Consider the following 12981-nt stretch of genomic DNA (forward strand, 5'->3'; position numbering starts at 1 on the left):
CCTGATTAAAATCCTCGCACACCTCTCGACAAACCTTTTAACTCCCGCAATATTAATTTGTAACTTAATTAAATCCAAACTATTTACAAATCTTTTTTTACCGGAGAGAATCATTATTCTAATCCTATTCCTATTCCGGATTAATTTAAATTTAAACGAATACGAACTATGCGTGAAATCCACGAATTTAATGTAATCTCGTCTCTCTAATAAGATCTCGAAAAGTTGTTTCAAATTGTCTCGCAATTACGCGTAAATGCGTACTCTTCTCTTCTCGAAGATCTAATATAATAACTCTCCTCGCATCGCGACGTGGGTTTCGAAAGGATAAATCACAGAGCGAAGGAGCGAAGGATATTATTGCGACAGTAGTCGGATGTCAAATAGTGGAAACGCGCACCAACTCTTTAAGTGAAACGGTGAAGTTAACGCGCGCCACACTCGCACTCGTGAGTGTAAACGAGGCCAGGCTCGAGAGAAAGAATGGACAGAAAGGGGTGGGAAGAAGATTTATGCGATTGAATCGGTACACGGCTACAAATCAGTTATCCTCCGAGTAAAACTCGGTTAGAAGGAAAGAAAAAAGGAAGAAGCTTCCTTTCTTATGTCTTTTAATTCAAGAATGTGCACAACAATTATTCCTTTTTCAATAACAGTCGGCGAGTAATTTTTTAATCTCGAGGTACAATTTAAGTACAATCGAAATTTAGGTAAAAATATTTCCAGAAATATTTTTTTTTTTCTAAAATACATCGTTCGAATATTTTTCTTTTCATTTTTATTGAGCGTTGTTTTTTCCATAACAAGTCGGAAGATTACAACTTTCTTATTTATCTCGCCGTTTTAATTAATAATTTAGAAACAATGCTGTTCGAAATCCGAGTGCGCGTAAAATAATCGCGTGCACAGTGTCGTTCATTAAATTCGATATACGAAAATTTGTATTAATTAATGAGCGGGATAATAACGAGGTGTACCTGTTTGTGTGTGAAAAATTTACGCGACATGGAACGGGTTAACGTATTTTAAATCGTGAATCGGGAATATATATAATGGAGAATTGTACAGACAATTGGATCTGGTTCGGTGTTATCACGATGGAATAAACACACGCATATTTCGAAGGAATTTTAATTTCGTGATGTAGTTTCTGGGCTCCGCGTAGAATCTCAATGCTTATATTTTGTGCCACGATGCTCTTCCGTGAACGTTTACTTTACGAGTTAAGGATAACGTTGAATATAGATGCATGCATGCACTAGGCGAGGATGTTGACTGGTCTGATTCCAACCCTTTCTATTTACATTTCGAATTTCTTCGCGGTTTTTCCACCTGCTATCTTTCCTTCCATTTCTCCAAAAGATCCTCCCTTCTTTCCCATTTCTCTCGTTTCTTTCATCCTTGGCGTTTTCTTCTCGCCACGCCACCCCTTTCTTCCATCCCCACATTTCTAAAATTTCCTTCTCCTCTTCGACTTTTCGGTCGACGAATTTTTGCATGTTCGAAATTTCTCCTTCCTTTCTCTCCTTCCTTTTCGCCTTTCACGTTTCTCGCCAATGCGAGACGATGCGCTTCAGGCCGACCCCTCTCTTTGCTCGATAGGAGGTAAAAGGAAAGTTGTTGAATTCTCAAGAGACCGGAGAGAAGGAGAAGTTGGCGCGTAAATTCGCGAATGGAAACGTCACCCCAGAGAGATTAGCTCTGGAAAAAGAACGAAAACGATTATTTATATACGTCCTATAATTAATTTATCTCGCCTTTCCTCGTCCTCCCTATATACCATTCCTACGAAATTGCGCGCGACAATATTCCGATCATTATTTGCACAGCGAATTAACCGAGACACAGATTATCATCGTAAAGAGGATCATATCGCGAAGGTTTGCATCGCGTTTAATCTGATTCGAAAGCGACAACGTGTCGACGCGTGAGCCAAGGCTTCGTTAATCCTCCATGCAAAGTGATTCAACCCTCCAAGTGTTTGAACCACTCCAACTCGATCGAACTCGCGTATAATTCGCGCGAGAGGTCATGTATTCGAATTTCAATTTCGATCTTCGCCTTTCGTCTTCAAATTGATCGCGCGACAGATATATACCGGCCAATTTTAATATCTTGAAAATTTGGAGAATATTCGCAATATATTCGCTCTCGATTCGAATGCATTTTTTCCCGCAACGTTGCGTTAGGAAGCGGAGAAGGTATATTTGGCCCGATTCCCCTTTGCCTCGGATTTAAGATTTAACCGCTAAATAAAGACAGTGGAGAATCGGGACGGATCGTTTCGGTATCCAGAGGCTGGCCGGTATACATAGCCCGATTCTCAAAGTATCCGCGAGATTCCGTTTTAACTTTTGTGCACAACATTGAGAATGATGGAAATGTGTGCAAATGTGGAATGGGTGTAAATGGGACCGGAACAATTTTATTTTTGGCACAGACGAATACGCTAGGTCGTCGGTTGGACGACGATCGAGGAATTAATAACGCGCGACAAAATGGAGGGGGATGCACCGAGAGTTATTACGAGAACCGTTGATGAGGAACTCTCGCGGAATTTTTTTTTCTTTTCTCTTTTTTTTCCCCATCATCTTTCTCCCCCTCTCTTCTCCCTCTCATCTTTCCTTCTCTCTCTATCGTTGCCTCCATTTAGCGGGGAACAATGGAGGCAATGGGAACGTGTATTGTCCCGTTTCATAGTACATTGCCTCGTATGTGGAAAAGTAAATTTGTCAGCGTCGGGACACGAATTACGTTTTATTCGCCGGGTGAAATTCGGTGACAAAGGGCGCGGGTTTAAATCCATGGAAATGCCTATTGGAAACTATTTTTCGTTATTATCTCGAATCGAGAAAAATTTTCCTGCTATTTTATCGTACAATTTATTATTATACGAGATATGAAACGCGCTCTCGTATTTTAAAATTCGAGCGACAACAACGATTGAAGAAAAGCTTACGAAAGCTTCCTCTGCTAATCATCCTCTCTCGAATCTCTCTATCGTCCGTGTGTGTTCCTCGACACACGGGCCGGATAGATTGTTTCGTCAACGGAACTTTACCCATTAAGGAGCCATCTTCAACGTTTTCCAAGTTTCGGCCTCTGGGTGATCCCTCTCACTACGGAAGTCGTTTAATTTATCGGTCGACGCGATGGGCCAACAAGAGAGTCCTCCTCCTCTCGAACAGCGAGATCACCGTCGTCGAGAGGATATCCAGGAAACGATGTATCCCGTTATCGCGAATTCTCTTTGTGCTCGGATGGATGGAGCCCGGGGAGGAAGGAAAAGGAAGTGAATAATGGCGGAATATTCGAGGGGATGTAAGATGTCGACCAAGCGCAAGGGAATTTACGTCTGAAGGATGTGTATCGAAGCGGCCAACTCCATTGTTCCAACGTTGTTTCCCTCGGTGTGCCCTTGTGAACACGGTGTAAACCGATCGATCTCTGATATTTTCCCGCCCCAACGGGCAGGGAATGGCAACGCGAATGCGTTAACCGGCCACATCGTGGCTGGTTAATCGAGATCCCGTGATGAATTTTATTTTTTCGAAACGAATATTCCCGCATAATGGAAATTGAAATGGTTAAACGTCGTCCCTTTGTGCCGGCCGCAAACAATCGCGTATTAAATTTCAAAAATTTCCAACGTGTTCAATTGTATTTTGGAATCGGTGTTGGGGAATTGCAGCGCTCGAGCGATCCGAAATATTTTTACTCGAATTTCGAATTTTATCCAATCCAAAGTTCGATAAAATTTGGGGAACGAAATTTCTCCCAGGATTCTCCTAGTTTAGTATGAAGATTAGTCCAAGTATTTGAGTGGGCAATGGATCGGTAAGGTAAAGTTGTTTGACAACGATGCTTCGCGGCATTTATCCCGGAACTGCCAGAGACGTTCTCCTTAGGAATGCTCAAACGAGAGATTCATTGTGTACACGACAATGGGCTACCACTCCTGCGCCATTATGGCGCATCCCTTCCTCGTGGCCGAACTTGCACGTTTATCAGAGACGTACAAGGGACGACCAACGTCGTGGTCGACCGCTCTCGAAACATGCACAAAAGAATCGCGTTTCTTCTTTTTTTCTCTCTCTCTCTTTTTTAAATTTATTTAATCCTTCGCGCGAAAACGTCTCGAGTCCCTGTATATTATATTTGCAATCATGGTTCAGAATGGAAGCGTTGTTGAAATTGATTTTTCTTTATGGGCCAATTATTTTTTCAATGCCACGATTACGAGAAAGAGAATTTCAAAGATTCTTTTAATATCCCTTTTCTTTTCACACAAATTCGAAGAGCTATTTCTTTCAAAGAAACTCTGTTTGCGAAACTCTTGAAACTCGCGACAATGAATATATTTATTTAAATTCCTTGTTACTCCATATTATTCTATATATATAAAAAAATAAACAAGTGTTACTTTTTTACGTATACACATTTCATTTTCCCGAATACTCCCTTTTACCGAGATTAAACGATCCACCCAAAGAATCCTCCTCCCCCGAAAGAAATTATTTTTATTACGACCGAAAGAGGCCATCTCTCTCACTCTCTCTCCCTCTCTCTCCATCCCGAAATAAAACTGAACTAAATCTCGTCCGAGACGAGGAGAAATATTATCCAGGAATAAGTTCTAATTAGAAACACTGATTAAAGTAATGGGAAGGTATTCCATGAATACTAAAGAGTATAGCGTGGCGTAGGAACGAGATGATGCCAGGGATCATCCGGCAAATTGGTTGACGTTTTACGACCGGTATCTTCGACGGAATACCATTTGCACAGGGGGAGAGTAAGGAGAGCGAGTGAGTATCGAGGTCGAAGGAAAATCCGACTGAAATGGCGTGGTTGCTTGCCTAATCCGCCGATACATCAGAGTTACGCCGACCACCAATGGCGCTATTGCTTCAAATTCGTAGCCCAGCCATTGTCGCGTGGGCGGTGTGGAGCCCTGTGTGTACATCTCCGAAACGGGAGAGAGAGAGAGAGAGAGAAAGAGAGAGAGAGAGGTTACGAAGTTCTAAGCAGCTTAAGCTTGGTTAGCTGTACGACAAGCCGGAGGAAAACATCGAGAGAGCGTGAAATCTGATTCAATGCCGTTGGAAAGAAATTTGTAGAAAGAATTTCGTTCCGCCAATTTTTCAACGCGATTCCTCCCTCGTGTTTCTTTCGTTGATGAATCAACTTGAGTGAAATTCGAACGGACGAATGTAACGTAAGTAAGATTTAAGGACAACCAGTTGAATAATTCAATTTACACGCGGATATATATATATATATATCTTAATTGCATCGTTTCACAAATTATTATCCAATTTATACCGTGTCAAGGGGATTATATATGATCCAAATTGAATCGAAACTGTTTTGTCATAAATCATGGCACGTGGATCACGTTTCTGATACAATTTTAATCGATTTTAATCGTAACGTGCGCAAAAGATATATTCATAGACGTCTATTTATCAAACTTATATAATTTATATATGCATTCGATGAACGAAGCTATTGGGGCTATCTAATTCGATATTATTTATAACTAATAACAAACAATCCTCTTCTACTTGCCTTCATCTCGTTCCCTTTCGAATTAACTCGAACGTTGTGCATCAGAATACATCGGAATATATCTCGATAGATATACGCGGCTTATATTATAAACACACACAACTGTATATTCCAATAGCGCATCGCGAAGGAAATTTAATCTCTTCTCGTTCAGATTACAAACTGTGGGAGGGGGCTTAAAAATAATCCCTCCTCCCCCCTCCTCGATTCATTATCACCATTGGTTATTTCGCAATGCGCACGTGCATCCGTTCTACGCGGAGATGAATACACCTTTTCACTCAGGGCGAGAACAATATAAACCTCTGACTAGGCACACGCGCGCGCGCGCCCGCCCATTCAAGAAAGACCGTGTCTACGTGTCCTTTTTTTAAACTCTCCAAGAGCTCTCCATCCGGTCTAATTAGAATTCATCGGTAAATCGATGCCTCTCGACGGACGAGTGACCCGATTTTCCCCTTGGGTCTTCTTTCCAAGTGATACAAAACTCGAGAGCCGATGGTGAATCATCCGTCAGCAAATTTTCTCCCTCCCCTCTCCCCCCAACTAACACGAGCCGAACTTTGTCGTCTGAGGCAATTATCCGCGCGCTTAACTCCGGCCAAAGGTTTCGCGGCGTAAACTCGTGATTTAAATATAGCGCGGGGGTGTGGGGACGCGCCGCTTATCGCGTGTATCAACCATCGTGTATATACACACGATCGTACATAGCCGTCGTGGATCGTTCTTAATAAATCTGTCCGGATTCTGACGTAGGATCATTCGCCGGATACCGCTTTACGTGATATGAATGGCGGCGGATGGTTGGATTTGGAATGGAACGTTTCGCTGGGATTGATTCACGATGGGGTTGGATCGACCTTTTGATTTATTAATTCCATTCCGAGATATTTTCAATTTTCCATTGTACAAGGTAAGATATGTTTCAAAAATAAGAGTTGATGCTTGTCTCGTGTATGAAAAATAATAATTCGATGGTTATTTCGTGGAATATTTTGTATTCTTTCAAAAGATTCTTGAAAAAGAATCTTTAGAAAAGAATCTATGATATCTCCAGGAAATGTATCACGAATGTAAAGAGTGCATTTTTTTTTCTATAATGCATCAGCGGTATTTGGATTTTATGGGATGGATCAACCTTTTGATTTATTAATTCCATTCAGGGATATTTTCAATTTTCCATTGTACAGGGTAAGATACGTTTCAAAAATAAGAGTTGATGCTTGTCTCGTGTATAAAAAATAATAATTCGAAATCGATGGTTATTTTGTATTCTTTCAAAAGATTCTTAAAAAAGAATCTATGATATTTCCAGGAAATGTATCACGAATTTTGGAAGAGAGAGTGCATGCAAAGAGAGCATGCACTTTTTTTTTCTATAATGCATCAGCGGTATTTGGATTTTAATGCCGAAGTGAATCAAAAAGAAACTTTGAAACAAAGGGAACCGAAAGCTTTCGACCGAAAATTCTAAGCAACCTCCGTCCTCAAAGGTTATCCACCCCTCACGATGCATCAAGCCCATTAAACCGAGGCGTTGGGCCTCGTACAAGCCCCTCAGTCAACCTCGAAGCGCGTCACTTCGAGGAAAACGAAACCACTCTCGAGACGCTCGAGGGCGACCACGAGGAGGACCCAGTTGAGTGAGAGAGAGAGAGAAAGAGACTTCTCAAAGAAGAAAGGGAAAACGAGAAGACTACTTCGGTACAGGAAGGGGGGAGGGGAGAAAAAAGAAAGAGAAAAAAAGACATAAAATGATACACACAGAGACATCGTTTAAAACCCCTACGTGACCATGTCACCCTCGTCGTTTCTTTTTCAGCGGGCACAAAAGAAGATTTCTTTGCTAGTGGAACGACAAACGAGTCTAGGACAAACGAGGCGATGGCGTATCCCGTATTAGCGAGTGTATGGAGTTAATTAATTCGACTAAAAAATTGAAAGAGAGAAAGAGAGCTAAAAAAAAAAAAAAAGGAAAAAAAAGAGGTAACAAATAAATAAAAAAGCGAGCGGAATGAATACGATTGCGGGGGCGTCGCGACGTCGCGCGGTTATTGCCTCGGCCTGGAAAACTTGCTCTCGAGTTTATCCCTGTCTGGGAAGAAAAGTCCCGAGGTTTTATCGTGGCCGCCGCTTTGATTTATCCAAGCTGAATCGGGCGCAGCTCCATTGTGCCGGAAGATCGTATCTAACGGAATTACACTACGGTCGCGCTGTTTATTCGAAAAAAATTACGCCCACCATCGTTTCCACGTCGTACTTTTATATTTTATTTTCACCGAGAGAAAGGGAGGGGAGGGAGGAGGAGGTCGTTAACTCGTTATTTAAAAATAAGTATCTCTTTTCCCTTTCGATTTAAAGTTTAACTAATGGAATTGATTCTTTCTTTTTCCTTTCTCCTTTTTTTTTTCTTTTCTTTTTTAGAAGAAATTAGAAATTGCACTCGTGCGACAGAATTTGTACAATCCTCTAGAATTGGCAAGAAATATGAACGAGAGGAATGGAAATATTTGCGAAGAGATCGATGTATTTTTCGAAATTCGATTGGAAAATCGAACAGGGTTTTTAGGTTTTATCGATCATTTGCGAGAAACGAGGTTTCGCTCGGAGGATTCGCTCGGTTGTCGAGGCTGCTAAGCCGCTTGACGCTGAATGAACACGCGAAAATAGTGTTAATGCACATCCATTTTCGCTTTATTGTCAATGAACGAAGTTCGCCACCGAGACGCGGAGTCGTAAATACGGTTTAATTGCATCGGGCATTTCGCGTGCATTACGCGTTATCTAACGTTCCGACCCAGGGAAGACTATAAACGTTGCCGAGGACTAGATTCTAGGCAATAAATAATAGCCTAACACGAATCGTATAATTTTCCACTTCGGATCGATACGATATGATATATCCATTACTGTATTGCTCTAATAAATTCGTTCTCGATCCTCCACAAGCACATTTCTTTGAAACATTTTTCAACCTGAATAATATATCTCTTCTAAGACATTTGCATAAAGAATTTTTCATTCCTTCCAAAAATTGTATAAAACGAAAAGAAGCATAACCTTACCATCGAGTAAAAATTGTCCCGTAAATACAGGAAGTTTCACGTACGAGAGATCGAGAATGCCTTCAGCATTGCGAGAGAACAACAAGTCAACAAGAAACTTAAACTTGTTAATATTCATAAGCCGTTGATTTATATTGAAATCCTCCAAGAGTCGTCCGTTTAATCCAGAAATATCCTTTCGAGGAAGCGATCCCTCTCTCCTCGAGAAATAATTTATTATCCTTTATTCCATTCTCGAAATTTCACTCCACTTCGTTTGAATCGCAAATCAAGGGGGTAGGGTAGAGTAGATCGAATCGAGGCCAATCGCACAAATTTTCGAAAATGATTGAACGCGTTTCCACGTTTCGTTTTAATCGGAGACAGAGCTTATATAACAGCGAGCGTCAGAGAACGGGGCAATCTGTTGGCTAAATTACGAGCCGCGATGTTACGTCGAGATATCGAGATATATATAGCAAGTTTACAACGTCCTATAGACAAGGGAGGGGAGTGGATAGGGGATGGTTGCGAGCACGATGTCCCCGATGGCATAAGGGACCTGTTACATACAACGCAAGATTGTTCATAAGTTGTCGCTTTCAACGTCTCTCCCAACCCTTTATCGGGCTTCATCACGCCACGGAACCGATAATTTGCCTTCAATTTTCATTTTCCATTCCTTCCCGCCGGATGTACGTGGGGGAGGGGTCGAAGTTAATTAGGCTGAAAGTTTGAAAAGGGCGGAAGCGATGTTAATTTTTAATCCGTGCGTTGATCGATGTTAATTAAATCGGTGCAAACCCGTTGAAACATTCAGCCTCGTGATTAATAATACGTCGGTTAACGGAGGGGGATCGTTTAATTAATCGCATTCCACGTGATTAGTCATTTATTGTGCGATCGAAATTCGAGGGATTATACGCATTTCGGTCGGTCTGGGTGGATGGCTAGGGAGTGGAAACCTCGTATCAGGAATGCTGATCGACGAGAAAATGCCGTTGAAAACTCGTGATGAATTATCCGCCAGGGTGAAACGATTACGATGATTGTCAATTTTCAGCGGAATCGTCGGTTGAGCGAATAAAAATGAAACCTTCTTGAATTATTTATAAATATCCTTTTTCGTTTACGTGTTAGAATAATAATCCACGATTTATTGAATTGAAAAAATATTCATCGTTAGATCTTCATTACACGATGTTTCTAATTTTTTATTTATTATTATCTCTCCGTATTCCTTCGTTTTTCCTTTGATAGATCTAAAACTATGTATTTTCGCGAAATTTCGTTTGGGTAGCCGTAAACATTCGCTGCTAAAATGATCCTTTTAAAGGTGGAAAAACTGTAGTTACAGCGAGAAACGAAGGAGGGGAAACGAAGAAAAATGTTGAGGATGTTGGGAGGAAAAGGTTATAAGATGGTGCTGTCTGCTTTATATTCTCGTCTGTATCCCGGGTTATGAACTCGTCCTTTTTTCCCGTGGAACATCTTCCAGGTGTGCACGTAGCTGAAAAGCATCCGGATAAACGCCTCGGCAACTGGGAAAGACACGCGGGGAATGAAAACCGGAAGAAGGGATGGGAGTGTTCGGAGATGGAGGGTATATGTACAAATCTACCTGGATACACAAGAGCGAGCAAGGATAAAAAGGGTATGGAAGGTATGGTGGATGGAATTGCATTGGAGAAGAAGATTCGCCAACCAGCCACGGCTCTCTTCTAGCCAGATTCTTCTTCGAATGAAAATGAAGAATGAAAGATGAGAAAAGATGAGAACGGGTCTCGTTCGATCTCGAAACAAGATCTTCCTCCGATCTTCCAACGATGATCCCAAGGATCCCGTCGTTCATACTCGACTATCCGTTGAAACGAATACCTATTAGTGAATTATACGTTATGATTGATCCGATAACAAGGAATTATACTGTACATTAAATTATAGGAAACGAATGTTGAGATACGAGGCCTGAGCTAGGATATCGCGTGCTCGTTGTACCCACGGGGAGTGATAAAGGAGATACTGTCACTCGTCCAGCTAATTACTAGTCACCAACTATACGACTCCTGGGAGTCGTCGCTCGTGAATGCGGCCGGCTCGTTTCGTGTATCTACGAAGCTAGGGCTGTGGTCAGTTGTGCTGCTCTGGATTTTGATCCCTGCACAACAAAATATAATGTTAGCACGTAACGATACTTCGATACTTGCATGAATCGATCATCGACGTTGCACGCTTCCAAATGATTAATTTCGTTGAGCGAAAATGTGTTACATTTGAGAATAAAACTCTCCAAGATTGCTAATAGAGAATCGAGACTTGATGGTAAATTTTACGTATACTTAAATATATTTCCATTAGTATTTTTCCCCCTTTTTCTCTGGAATAATCTGTAGACAGCACGCGAAAGTAACATCGGTTGCGTGATATAGGAAATAACCTCGTTTTCCCGTTTTTTTCAGGGGCGCGATTTCGCTCGATTCTCCTTCACTCTTCTTCTTCCATCGAAGAAGAAATTTCGCGCGTTTATCAAATCAACCGATCTCTCGAACGACGCGCCATACCTTAACGAGAAATACCTTTAAAAGGAAAACAGATACCGCAAAGGTACCTCCTTCTCTTAATTAAATTTATTCCTGTATCTACGGAAATGAAATAAATGCTTCCGCTCGAAAGCAATTCAATTTCATTAATACAATTATTATTAAATCTCTTCTATTTGAACCAGAAAAGAAAAGAAAGGAGGAAAAAAAATATTTGAAAGGAATAACGTATTATCAAATTGATCATAAAAGAGAAGCAAGAATAATATGAATTAGAAAAATCTCGCTTACCAAAAGGATTTTTTTTTTTTTTTTCTCCACCCGTTTCCGTAACGGTTCAATCAGAGGCAAAAGGTATTCCCGTGATATCGGCGATCAGAAAAGTGATGCGGTTTCACGCTAGCCAACCACGGCCACGAAACTTTTCCACGTGTTCCCTGCACAGTTTTCGCGCTTCACCGGCCGCAATTTTTCTTCCACGGGTTGGTTGCTGGGTGGCACGGTTTCGACGATTGGTTACACCGGTGGATGGTCTACATCTGGAAACTCCGCTGCGAAAGTTTCGTCGAAGAGGAGGACGATTGGTTTCCGGGTGAAAACAGCTTTCAGACACCAATTACCACTTCTCTCTCTCTCCCTCTCTCTCTCTCTCTTTCTCTCTTTCTCTATGGCGACCACTCCTGGCCAAAACTCCCTGCTGTCAGGATTTTGCCGGCGAACTCCTATCCCGAATTAGCAGATAGCCGAACCATTATCTGACACAGGCAACACCTGTACCCTGTCTTTCCGCGTCGGCCCAACTGAATAACGAAACGAAAATTCTCCCCCATTAATTACTCCTCCACGATTCTCTGCTAAATTCATTTGGAGAATGTATCTATCTATATTGAGGAGATTGTTAATGTATCGCGACATCTTTGACAGAGTCTGAAACAGAAAACGAATATGTAATGTTAGTAAAAATGTTGTTTATTTATATTTAAACACATGAAAGCCTAGGGAAATTTTTTGCACGATATTTTTAAGAATGAGACGGATATTTCAGTTTTATTTTTTTTTAAATTTTCCTCGTAAAAATTGTGATTTCTTCAATTATTAAATAATTGAAATTAGATGAAGTGATGTTATTAATTTTGTACCATTAATTGTGCTTTTTTTATTGTTCTATTCTTTTGATGTCAAACTTATTTCAACAATAAGCGATCGAGAATTCGGATGGAATTTGGATGGAATTTAGGTGAGCAACGGGAGATACGATTAAAGAATCGGACAAAAGCAAAGCGGTTGAACGAGGTGAAGAAGAGGAGATTAAGGAAGGGGACGAGCATCCCTTATCTTGTACTTGTGGCCGTAAAGAGGAAAGGGAGAACATTAAGAGATAAAAGATTCCTCGTGCAGAAAATTTACGAGCAATTTCGTTTCGTGGAAGTATTTATGGATGCTTGCTACGCTTTCGAGAACTTCCCACTCGATTTGGGACGTTAATTACGTCAATCCAGTCCGGGAAATTCTATATATCGTTGTAATCTATTATCCTTAAAATATCCAATTACACGCCAAATGAAAAAAAAAAAAAAAAAAAAGAAAAAAAAACACATCCGTACGAAATACAAAGATCATACAATTTGCCGATAAAATATCAAATTTCGCAATTCGATATTTTCATCGATTCGTCGAACCGGTTGGCAAAACAAATATATATAATTTTTTCGAGAGATAAGAGGAATCAAAGAGAAATTTAAAAAAAAAAAAAAAAAAAACTACAAAATAACAAAGTAAATATCTTTGTGAAAAAAAAAAATTCATTTTTTTCCTCCCCTCGATAA

At 40.7% G+C, this 12981-nt stretch overlaps 1 protein-coding gene and 1 long non-coding RNA gene across 6 annotated transcripts in view; one reads left to right on the top strand and one right to left on the bottom strand.

Annotated features, from left to right (window-relative positions):
• The window catches only part of LOC102654051, an 80147-nt gene that overhangs the window by 30156 nt on the left and 37010 nt on the right, over nt 1–12981 (bottom strand). For 2 of the 4 annotated variants that reach the window (XR_003306007.1, XR_003306004.1), the window contains 2 exons: nt 11447–12082; nt 1305–1701 (listed from right to left, as the gene is read on the bottom strand). This is a non-coding gene — a long non-coding RNA (uncharacterized LOC102654051). Of the gene's footprint in view, nt 1–1304; nt 10774–11446; nt 12083–12981 lie in introns of all 4 variants that reach the window. The other 2 variants (XR_003306005.1, XR_003306006.1) reach the window with 2 other exon arrangements.
• LOC100578957 overlaps nt 1–12981 on the top strand; it is a 70423-nt gene that overhangs the window by 24757 nt on the left and 32685 nt on the right. The window lies entirely within an intron of this gene.

This window comes from Apis mellifera, linkage group LG13 (assembly GCF_003254395.2).
Source record: "Apis mellifera strain DH4 linkage group LG13, Amel_HAv3.1, whole genome shotgun sequence".
Taxonomy (NCBI): domain Eukaryota; kingdom Metazoa; phylum Arthropoda; class Insecta; order Hymenoptera; family Apidae; genus Apis; species Apis mellifera.